The sequence below is a fragment of the Rhinopithecus roxellana genome, chromosome 21 (assembly GCF_007565055.1).
Source record: "Rhinopithecus roxellana isolate Shanxi Qingling chromosome 21, ASM756505v1, whole genome shotgun sequence".
NCBI lineage: Eukaryota > Metazoa > Chordata > Mammalia > Primates > Cercopithecidae > Rhinopithecus > Rhinopithecus roxellana.
The window spans coordinates 11,518,157-11,530,647 of NC_044569.1; the positions used below are offsets into that span (position 1 = coordinate 11,518,157).

Below are 12,491 nucleotides of genomic sequence, written 5' to 3' on the forward strand. Positions count from 1 at the left end.
CTTAGATAAAAACAATCAGAATTTCAGGGGGTGGGGCCCAGATAGAACGCATTTTTTAAACTTCCTTCCACTGTTGAAAATCACCAATCTACATGAAAGATTTCCCCAGTTACAGACTACAGCCCTGAAAAAAAAAAAAAGAGTCTTAATAACCATTCTCATTGATGATCTCTACCTAAAACATGAAAGCAAATGATATATCATTGGTATAAAGGAAAAGTAAATAATAAGAATGTAGTTTAAATAACTTTCTTCACTCAAGAGATGCTGATTCTTATTTTTTTTTCTTATCCTCAAAATACATTTACAAGGGCAACTTCAATTCATTTTTTTATTTTTAAACGGAGTTTCACTCTTGTTGCCCAGGTTGGAGTGCAGTGGCGCGATCTTGGCTCACTGCAACCTCCACCTCCCAGGTTCAAGCAATTCTCCTGCCTCAGCCTTCCCAGTAGTTGGGATTACAGGTGTCCACCACGACGCCTGCCTAATTTTTGTGTTTTTAGTAGAGATGGGGTTTTACCATGTTGGCCAGGCTGGTCTCGAACTCCTGACCTCAGGTGATCCATCCTCATCAGCCTCCCAAAAGTGATGGGATTACAGGCATGAACCACCGTGCCTGGCCCCAACTTCAGTTGTGAATGAATGATCACATGAGAACATTTCAATATTTTTAGGCCAAAGGGAAAAGCCTAGAGAATAAAAAAATTTGCTGGTAAGAAACTGAGCTCTGAAAAGAAAATTTGCAGGCTGGGCACGGTGGCTCAAGCCTGTAATCCCAGCACTTTGGGAGGCTGAGACGGGCGGATCATGAGGTCAGGAGATCGAGACCATCCTGGCTAACACGATGAAACCCTATCTCTACTAAAAAACACAAAAAACTAGCCGGGCGTGGTGGCAGGCACCTGTAGTCCCAGCTACTCGGGAGGCTGAGGCAGGAGAATGGCGTAAACCCAGGAGGCTGAGCTTGCAGTGAGCAGAGATCCGGCCACTGCACTCCGGCCTGGGTGACACAGCAAGACTCTGTCTCAAAAAATAAAAATAAAAAAGAAAATTTGCTATTTTAGGGATTTTTTTTCCCCCACAGCAAATAGCTTTTATAGCTATTAATATTTATATATCAATAGCCATAGCAAGTAGGTTTAAAAGTTTTTTTTTTTTTTTTTGCAGAGACAAGTGAACATTTATTTGTATGCCTTTCTTCCTATGTGTATTTCCAGTGTTTTTCAAAACAAGGTCCTAGGACTCTCCAGATTCAATTATGTCCTTGCGCTTGGTCAACTGCTGCAGGAGTCTTAGGGAGCCTTGTACAAATGCTAGAGTGACTCATTTACCAACATTAAACCCTAAGATAGATGCAACAAAGCAGGACTCCTTCCTCCACGGAATGTGCTGATTTCAGATGATGCATCACCCAATGTAGCAAACACTGGAATTTTTCCTTGGAACTGGACTGTGATGAGAGGTGCTTGCCATGAACATAAGCTACTGTCTTTTTTTTTCTTTGAGATGGAGTTTCGCTTGTTGCCCAGGGTGGAGTGCAATGGCGTGATCTCAGCTCACCGCAACCTCCGCCTGGCAATTCTCATGCCTCAGCCTCCCGAGTAGCTGGGATTACAGGCATATGCCACCATGCCCGGCTAATTTCTGTATTTTTAGTAGAGACGGCATTTCTCCATGTTGGTCGGGCTGGTCTTGAACCCCCAACCTCAGGTGATCCGCCCGCCTCAGCCTCCCAAAATGTTGGGATTACAGGCGTGAGCCATCACGCCCAGTCAGCTACTGTCTTTTCTTTGACCCTTCCTTTCCAGTTTTTAAAGATAAAGCAGGAAATAATCTTCTCTGAAGATACTTGATAAAAATTCCCAAAACAATTAAACACATGCTTCCACTTCATTGATAAAAATTTACCGCAGTTTGACACCTGGGTCTAGTTCAGCTGGCAGATGAGCTGATTGATGCGTTCACCCCGATAGCCAGGTGTGCCCATCTCTTTGAGGAAGTCCACTCTATTTTTGGTAGCATGACGGGCCACTGAGAGGTGGAAAGGGCACAAGAACCATGAGATCTCCTGGAAATGCTTCCCTGGGAAGGCAATTTCATGCATGAGGTCTTCCACGCAAATGACGCCAAACTTCCCCAGGTGCTCCTCAATCACTGTGTTGTCTGTCAGAGGGATGGTCTTATTCTTGACGTTGGCCTGTCCACGTTTCAAAATGAGTTCTCGGATAGACTTCAGATTTGGAAATCCCCAGGTCACATAAGGTTCCACTATACGCAGCATTTTAAGTTCTGGGGGGTGACTTTTACAAAGATACCACTAAAAAATTTTTTTAGGCAAAGTCTTGCAATGGTTCTCTGCACCAGTAAACTCACGCCATCAATCCTTTTGATGCGTACAACAAAGGCCAAGGAATGTTAACTGGCAATTCCAAGGCGTGAGGTTTCACTTCTGGTCGTCTGAGACGCACCTTGTCACGTTTCTGCCGCCAGGAATCACGTAGGAATGATTCCAGTCGCTTAAACCCGAGCCCTTTTCCTTTCCTCTGCTCCTTCTTTGCCAAAAGTGCCTGCTTTGCCTGGGTGGCTTTGAGGGCTTGATAAGCCTTCCTCTTTTTCAGCAGATTTTCTGGAACCAAAGGGATTTTTCTTTGCTCTTGCTCCGCCATCTTTCTAGTGGTCGCTTTAAAAGTTTTGAATGGCAGTTCTTATTGTGAGGATAATTTGTATTGATCTTTTCATCAAATTTTAAATGGTACAATCTTATATCATGTTTTTCAGGGATTCACCTATCAATAGCAAGGACACTGGAATAATAGTTTCAAAGAATGAAGTGGTCAGCACATCCCAAAAAGGCATGCGGAGGGGCGCGTGGTTGGGAGGTTACGGTGGGACGACGGTGCAGACCCCGAATGGTGGGAGAAGAGAGTGGTGAGAAAAACTGAGCTCCAACTGTTCCTTCCTAAGGACTGCTCTTCTCCATTGGGTTCTCACATTTTTATCCTCATTGACACCAACTTATCTTGATCTGGGTTTACACCTAGCCCTTTTAGACTGGCATAAATTTTTCTTTAAGTATATATGACAGGACAATTTGTCAAAAAATCCTTTACTAAAAACTAAAGAAAGGGAAAAATAAAATAGAAAAAAATGAAGAAGGTGTAATCTATAAGCTTACGACCCAATGGGACTAATGTCTAGCTGCAGTTTAGCTTGTACAAATTAATAACTCGGGAAATCACTGCCTTGGTCACTCCACGTCAAAATACTGTTTTGTTCAACTGACGTTTCCTCTCCCAAACCTCCCTCCCAATTGTTCCCCCCAATAAAACTTCTCCTAATTTGAAACAGACACTTCCTCAAGGAGTGTTTTCCAAAAAATGTTTAATGTCAACCCATACGAAGAAACACAATTTAGATCTCTACCCAGTACACACACATACTTCATATATGTAACAAAAATTTCATGAAGCAGTCTCATTATGTGTGATACACTCTGACCTATTTCCTTTTCTATTTCATTTTTTCAAATGCAGATATTGCCCAACTAAACTAATTTCACGCACTATCACTGTGTGGTATTAGTCACTGGAAAACTAAGTAAAGCCTGAAAATGTCCATCTCAGTCTAGTGCTCATATCTACATGGAAGCTCATTTATACATCATAGGCACAGTCATCCCTTTCTCAGTTTCTCAACTGCACCCACTTCCTTGGAATTCTCAAAACCTGCTGGTTGGTTTAGTCATTTATCATACAATAAGGGTTACAACATAGCAGGGGCACAAGACCACAGTCAGGGCATCAATTCCTGCAGGTATGCACAGATGCCAATCCAAGTGCCGGGTGCTCACAAACTAAGGAAGCAAAGAGGAGGAAGCAACTGTGCTGATGGAAGGCATCGCTGGGCCAAAGAAGGATGCACTGGAGGTAGAAAGATGCACTGGAGGTGGAAAGAAGGAACCCAGAGTGATGGAGCTGTCTTTACCACTGAGTAATAGTGCCAGGAAGGAGTGAGGGAAGAGTTAAATTTTGAGTGACACACCTGGTCCTCTTGAATGAATGAATGAACAGTTAAATCAATATTCAAAGCCCTAAGCCAATATTTTTTTTTAAAAGTTACAATGATATGAAAAAGTGTTCCACCACTCTTGCTTAGGTAATCTGGAATCTGTGTTATTTCACTTATGTGAACTATGCAGGGACTCAAATGGGGAGTGCTCCTTACCGATGATAAAAGAAGAGAACCTAATTAGGAAGTCATCGGAGAATCCTTCTGAGAGAGGGGTTTAGGTGTTTTAACAAGCACTGAAATTAATTCCAAAGACAGCTTATGAGGGAATCCTTTGGTGTTTTCTCCATGAATTTCCTTTTGGAATAAAAAAAAAAAATCAGCTCCTTAATTTCCTCAGGCTCTGGCTGCCCCCAGGCATTTGCTGCTCAGCAGCTGCCTCTGTACAAACAGCTCTGACTCCATGGACTGCTAGCTGTTCTTGGGAGAGATACTGCTATTTGTCAAATGTGACATTTGAATAAAGCTTGAGGACAGGGGATTATAATCAGATATCTTTACTCAGTGTTTTCACATGTGACTAAAATTAGAAAACACAATACATTTCAAAGGATTTTACAGAGGGATTTAACATTCATCAAGCAAAGGAACTTTGGGTAACTTTGGCCTTTGTTTCCACATCATTTTGTTCTCATCTCTGTGATGTACCTCCTACTGCGCTGAAATTGACTATGATCATGTCTTCATTCCTTCACTAAATTGAATTGAGGGCAGGAACATGTTTCCTTATTCTTTGTATCCTTAACATCTACCACCTTGCCTGGAGTTTAGAATGGATTCAATAACACTTTGTGGAATAAAGAAGGAAAGAGGTAAGAGGAGTGTGAGCTTTGCTCCGTGGTGCAGGGTAGGAAAGAGGTTGGAGACAGGGCAGGAGAAGCAAGAAAAGTTGTGGGCTTTCCCCAGACATGAAAGCGATTACATTCAGAACAAGTAAACCCAACCAGGCTCCTGGCTACTTGCTCCCTAAAGCAGTGCTTCTTAATCTCTATGTGCATATAAATGACTTGGGAGTCTGGTTAAAATGCAGACTCTGAGTCAAGAAGTCTGGGGCAGAATCTAACATTCTGCATTTCTAACAAAGCTGCCAGGGGTTACAAATACCGCTGGGCTACAGTTGAGACACACCTCCGGGAGCAAGCCAGCCCAGGGACCTACGCTCTAGGGATCTCCGACTGCATGGATTAGACTGGGCTCTTGGGAGGAAGTAGATAGTAAACTCAAAGAGGTCACTGAGGAGACTTTAATAAGAGTCTGTCTGGCTATTTGCAAAATATGAGCAGCATGAGTGGAAGAAAAAATTAAAGAACTTAACAGTTAGCAACCAGAAGGATGAGGCATCACCAGCCCCAGACTGGAAGCCCAAAGGGAGGGAGTGGTTACCCAAACCAAAGAAAGCTGGAACAGGAACAGTAGGCCAAGGTCATGAAAGGAGCTGTGGTCTTGGGTACGGAATAGAGGAACACAGTTTTCCTAGGGATGGGAAAGGGGAATAAACATCCCAGTCTCATTTTCTTCCCAGTCCCTGACTGCCTTTTGTGCCTCCCATTGGCCAAACCCAACTGGGAACTAGAGGGCAAGGGGTGTTTGTGGATAAGCTCCCCTCAGAGCCTCTCAAAGTGGAGAAGAGTAGAGTGAACTTTTTATTAATTCAGCAATGTATTATGTCCTGTGGTTAAAAGTAAATACACAGGCCGGTCACAGTGACTCATACCTGTAATCCCAGCACTTTGGGAGGCTGAGGCAGGCAGATCACCTGAGGTCAGGATTTCAAGACCAGCCTGACCAACATGGAGAAATCCCGTCTCTACTAAAAATACAAAATCAGGCAGGCGTGGTGGCTCATGCCTGTAATCCCAGCTACTCAGGAGGCTGAGGCAGCAGAATCGCTTGAACCCAGGAGGCAGAGGTTGCAGTGAGCCAAGATAGAGCCATTGCACTCCATCCTGGGCAACAAGAGTGAAACTCCATCTCAAAAAAAAAAAAAAAAAGGCCGGGCGCGGTGGCTCAAGCCTGTAATCCCAGCACTTTGGGAGGCCGAGGCGGGCGGATCACGAGGTCAGGAGATCAAGACCATCCTGGCTAACACGGTGAAACCCCGTCTCTACTAAAAAATACAAAAAACTAGCCGGGCGAGGTGGCGGGCGCCTGTAGTCCCAGCTACTCGGGAGGCTGAGGCAGGAGAATGGCATGAACCCGGGAGGCGGAGCTTGCAGTGAGCTGAGATCCGGCCAGTGCACTCCAGCTTGGGTGACAGAGTGAGACTCTGTCTCAAAAAAAAAAAAAAAAAAGAAAAAAGAAAAAAGAAAAAAAAAAAGTTGATACCTTTAAAACACAAAGAGTCTGGACTTCTCAAGGAGGGCAACATTGAAAAAAAACTACAGTGAGTCCCTGTTTATTTCTATAGGTAATCTTTAGGATGAAAAGAACCCCAAGTGGGTAAGTAGGGGCAGCATTAAAGATAAAAGAAAAACAAGCTGAATGCCTGAGGCCAAGTGCTGGGAAGCCATCAAAAGCCCAGCTCAGAAAGTGAAGAACAGAGTAGCCTTAACAGATCCTCTTGGAGAAAAATGACTAGCACGTTGGAGCTGGCTGTGGCAGTTAAGGGAAGACCAGCTTTCACTTTGGTCTCAGGAGCACCTGGTCTAAAACCCTCCTGCTCCTTTTTAGAATTTAGATACTATGTTACTGATGGATTTCCAAGATTTGGGAAAGAAAGTAGACCCAAAGAAAATAAGAAACTGTAAGCACCAAGACCAAATAGCCAGCTCCTAAAAAGATCCAATCAGAAGTTTGTTAGAGAAATATATGTGGGCACACATCATATACAACTATATAATTGTATATAAAATATGATACATAATTAATCTCTTGGCTGGGCATGGTGGCTCACACCTGTAATCCCAGCACTTTGGGAGGCCGAGGTGGGTGGATCACCCAAGGTCAGGAGTTTGAGACCAGCCTGGTCAACATGGGGAAACCCCATCTCTACTTTAAAAAAAAAAAAAAAAAAATTAGCCAGGCGTGGTGGCAGGCAGCTGTACTCCTAGCTACTTAGGAGGCTGGGGCACGAGAATCACGTGAATGCAGGAGGCATAGGTTGCAGTGGGCCGAGATCGTGCCACTGCACTCCAGCCTGGGCGACAGAGAGAGAGATTCTATCTCAAAAATAATAATAAAAATAATAATACTTAATGTCTTGGCATTATATATAACAGATAGTGACATATTATATGTATATTTCAAGGGATTCCTCATTAATACTCTAATCTAGGCTGTTAGGAATAACATTAAAAGACAGAAAGAGTAACCTCATATTTGGATTTTTCAATGTGTTAAAAAACAGTGAACACTCTTCTACCCATTCGCCCTAGAAAACAAGGTTATCTCACCCCCTCAACCCACCGCTCCCTAAACCAAGGACATGTTCTGCTCCTCATCAGTTGCACTGGCTAAGCATAGCAGACCTTCCCAAGGCAGGGAAGGCAGCTGAAAAAAAGCAGCTGGAATCTCCAGGAAGTGAGAAATTGGCTTGGGCCTTCACTGATGAGTCAGATCTGGGTGCTCTATGCCAGGATAATATGAGAGCTTGTTGACTGATGTGCCTCTCTCTCCACTGCCCTGCCCCCGTCCCTAAACCCATATTCCAAGAGATATGGGCTGGCCAGTTTACCACTTGCCCTAGGGAGAAATGTCAGGAAGAAAAATAAAAACAGCAAACAAATTCCAGAATCTTGGTTCTAGTTGAAAAGAGAGATAAAAATAGTTTTGAAAAGAGATATCAACTGGCAAAACAAGTTTTTTTTTTTGTTTGTTTTTGTTTTTTACCACCCCATCCAAACTGGGGAGAAGGAAAGGATTTGGAGAGGAAAAAATCATTATGAGCAATTAGAGGCCATATGTTTGGTGTTCCACTCCCAGAACAAGGCCACAGTGTGTCTGTCAGGTGGGAGCTGGGGCCCTCACAGGCTTCTCCACGAAGTTTGGGAGGATCTAGGAAGACACTTGCTTCCTGCTTCCCTTCTTTTGTGATTAAGGAAGCAGCCTCAGAGACACATCGCATGTCACCAGGGCAAGAAGAATGGGCAGAGACAGCAGCTCCTGCTCCCGCTGGGGACTGATGGGGTCAGGAGTTCCCTGCACAGCCTGAGGGATGCCCACTTTAGCTGAGAGAGAAAAAGAAGCAGACAGAGATTGATTCTCAGAGCCTGACAGATGTGCATGGCTAGAGATAAGGGTCCCTGTGGCAGGGGCTGCAGAGTGAACAGTTCCTCCCAGACACTGGAACAGGCTGAAGGCTCAGCTCATATCAGAGAGCCAGGTGGGAGCGACCCCACAGATCCATGTTTCCATCCCAATAGCACTGTGTCCAATCCCCTGGGGTCAAAGCTCAGACAGCAGAGGAAGGCTGAGTCAAGAACACAGGTCCGCCTGACTACCCTGACTGCCTCTCCAGATGCAATGGCTTCCAGCAACAATAGAAGGAAAGGAGGGGAATCAAGGGGAAATATTCTGAATATTCCTGAATTTTAACCAGAAGCAACTTAGAAAGTGCTAAATTGGATCAAGTCAACTGGCTATGGCTGTGATTAGATGGAGTTTTTCTGCTGTCTGTCAGAAGTGGGGGCTCAGAGTTAGAATATAAATTTTATTACCAGAAATAAAGAAAATTATGTTCTGTGACTGTGAAATTCATGGGCATTACAAGACTGATTGAATTTTTTTTTTCTTGAGACAGAGTTTCGCTCTTGCTGCGTAGGCTACAGTGCAATGGGGTGATTTTGGCTCACTGCAACGTCTACCTCCTGGGTTCAAGTGGTTCTCCTGCCTCAGCCTCATGAGTAGCTAGGATTACAGGCGCCCGCCACCATGCCCGGCTACTTTTTGTATTTTTAGTAGAGACGGGGTTTCGCCATGTTGGCCAGGCTAGTCTCAAACTCCTGACCTCAGGTGATCTGCCCACCTTGGCCTCCCAAAGTGCTGGGATTACAGGCGTGAGTCATCGCGCCTGGCCCAAGAGACCGATTTTTTTCTCCACCTCCATTGCTTAAATGTTATACAGGCATCCCTCAGCATCTGAGGGGAATTGGTTCCATATCCCCCTCCCCCAACTAATACCAAATTCCACCAGTGCTCAGTGTTTGCATATAACTTAAGCACATCCTATCCACACTTTAAGTCATCTCTAGATCATGTATAATACCCAACACAATGTAAATCCTATGTAAAGAGTTATACTGTATTGGTTTTGTAATTTGTATTTTTAATTGTCATACTGTTATTTTTTATTGTTTTTTTTTTCTCCAAATATTTTTGATTCAAGGTTGGCTCAATCTGCCTATGCAGGACCTGTAGCTACCAAGGGCTGACTTTATGTGAATGCTTGGTTAAGATCCAATTCTATCCAGAAGCAGCAGCTCAGTGGTCTGGCTTCTGCATACGACCAGCTGATTCTAGGCAGCCATCTGGCCTTGTCACTGAGCTTCCCTGAACTCCAGTTGAAAGCTGGGGTGGCCTTGTAGGTCCAGCTCATGTCCAACAAGCAGCAGCCCTGCCTGGAAGCACCTGGACCTCTTCTGCTCTCCTCTCCTTTCCAACGTCTTGCTGCAAGCCTCATATTTCCCATGAAGTTCCCTTAACTGTTCTAGTTCATAGGGATCATTCTTATATAAGCTAGGGACTCTCAGGTTCAAAGTTAGTGACGTTTTGAGTTATCTTTGATTTACTTTTGTAGCAGGATGGTTGAATTTCTGCCAGAAGCTTGTTAGAAAGATGCACGTGGGTCAGAAGCAATAAAGAATTGTCATAGGACTGCATGAGTCTTGACAAATGGATTTATACCATTACCTAACACAGCTTCTCTGATAATGAGGGAGATGTTTAAAATGCTGTACAAAAATAAGTAGATGTTTCTGCTGTCCATAAGGACAGGCAAGCACTTGAATGTGACCTCCACCCTAGCACTGGGGTAGAAAGTGGTCATACAATGGCTGTTTAGGATATCATGGTACACCTGTACCTTGGAAGCTATATATTGAAACTCTAGAATTCTGATGAAAACAAATGGAAAGCCTGTAATATAAACACGGTGTTCATGTTCAGCTTGTGAAAACCAAGTAGATGCAATGATAAAGGCTCCTGCAATTTTGTTCTGCCCAAGGAAATGTGATAAACATATGCAGTTCCTGATAATGTCTGTTTTGTACTGCCTATTATTCCTTTCTCTACCAGGTAAATTCCACAACCCTCATCAGCAGATGGAGGAGGATTTCACTGCTCACTTTGCAGAGCTTCAATATCTATCTTAATACTGCAATTTGGGGTAATTTTCCAGAGAACATGATGCAGGATTATTTTCATATGCAGTACACAGTGCACCCTTCAATAATATCTGGACCCAAACGAAGTTGGATATGAATAACGGCCCACAAAAAGGCCTCGGCTCTGCATGAGGGTATGTAATGGACATTAAAGGAAACACTTCTACTACAATACTGACTCAGACAAGCATTCCTGTGACCTGGTCTGGAGAACAAAGAAAATGAACATACCAGAATATCTGCAGATCACTTCAGATGTTCTGACCCCTGCTTAAGCCACAGTTAGTCAGCGCTCTGCTTACACATGTGAAGTGGTGATTCTGTAAGAGGAAGGGAGGAATACCCTGAAAAAGTATAGTCTTCCAAATCCAATAGAATGAACTGCTGTGATAGCCCGATATTCCCTAATATCAGATCATCTATTATTCACGGTACCACTGAGGTATTCAGGAAAGTCAGATAAAAACATTTCCAGACAGTCACTCATAAAGGTCTTTAAAAGAGAATAAAAGAGCAAAATCAACTCTAATCAAGATGCACTAATGCTCATTAGTCACACGTAACCCTCCCTAGTGCCCAACATTAAGTAAAATACCTGTTGAAAATCCTCAGCAATTCCATGAGAAATCCTGTAGGTATTATTTACAGATAAGGAAATGAAGGCTTAAAGAGGGTTTGCCACTGGTCCGAAGACACATTGCTGATTAAGAGGAAGAGCCAGGATTCTAACTCAGGCTGTCAGACCTGAGAGCCAGGACTCTCTACCCTGTGCCTTGGGCATTTTCCCATAAGCTACTTGCAGTATTGTTTGTGATGCAGTGACCATTGCTGAAAAGCTGCTTACGAATAGACAACGTGACCAATTTCTTCTCTTCATTACTGAAAGAGGGCACCACAAGAGAATGAAGAAACTCTTACATTTTTAGGATATAGGAGGCTGCCAGTATATTTTACATGAAATTTGCAGCTCATTAAGAAGCTGTCAGTTATTTCATGTGGATCCATCACTGCACTAATTTAGAAATGTGAACATGCCAACTTCATGGGAAAAAATCCTAGAGAAAGGTCGATACAGCTAATCAAATGGTTATGAATGAGTTATACACATCTCCAGACTACACCAATCCTTATTTGACTTCTAAAGGGCAAAACTTTCTCAAGTTTGGAGTTAATCTTCTGAGAATACTGGAAAAAAACAAGAGCTAATGGCTTAGCTAGTGCCTAGGGGAACCACCCAGAAGAATGGCTGGCAATCACACTGATGACGGCTCGGGAAACACCTATGTCCAATCAGAGTCCCCAGTGGAGCCACCGGATTGGAAAAACGCTAAGGTGGGTCAGACCTTCAAAACCAATGGTGGTCTTGGCTGTTTTCCTTCACACTCTGTCAATATCTTTCTACTTGAAGCAGCCCCAGTCTCCCCCCACAACCTCGTCCATTCTTTTCACTTACAGGCTGAGGGTTCACAACTCTTTTATTCATTCATTCGTTCATTCGTTCATTCATTCATTCATTCATTCATTCATTTACTGAGACAGGGTCTTGCTCTGTTGCCCAGGCTGGAATGCAGTAGTGCAACCATAGATCACTGCAGCCTTGACTTCCTGGGATCAAGTGATTCTCCCACCACAGCCTTCCAAGCGACTGGAACTACAGGTGAACGTTACCAAGACCTGCTCATTTTTAAAAACTTTTTGTAGACATGCGGCCTCACTATGTTGCCCAGGCTGATCTTGAACTCCTGAGCTCAAGCGATCCTCCCACTTCTGCCCTCCAAAGTGCTGGGATTACAGGTGTGAGCCACCACGCCCAGCCTCGCAAATCTTTGGGCTAATTGCTCTTGATCTCTGACTCTTCAGGATGTCAAATTGTGTTCTGCATGTTCTCCTTCACTTGAAATCCATCTCGTCCAAAGCTCACCCTCCTCCTAACTGTAATCCTTTTTCCCAGTCTCAGTAATGGCATCATTATATGTCATTTTTTTACTACTCCCTCTACATTAGATAGATTCACAAATCCAGGTGAGTCTCCCTTAAACATATCTCTCAAATACATCTTTTTCTATTTTGTTGTACATCCAGTGTTCAAGTTTATAATATGTC

General features: G+C 43.6%; 1 protein-coding gene and 1 pseudogene across 1 annotated transcript in view; both read right to left on the reverse strand.

Moving 5' to 3' along the window:
* ARHGAP28 (Rho GTPase activating protein 28) overlaps window positions 1-12,491 on the reverse strand; it is a 201,759-nt gene that overhangs the window by 135,403 nt on the left and 53,865 nt on the right. The gene's annotated exons all lie outside the window — the stretch shown is intronic.
* LOC104670219 lies at window positions 1,928-2,672 on the reverse strand (annotated as a pseudogene).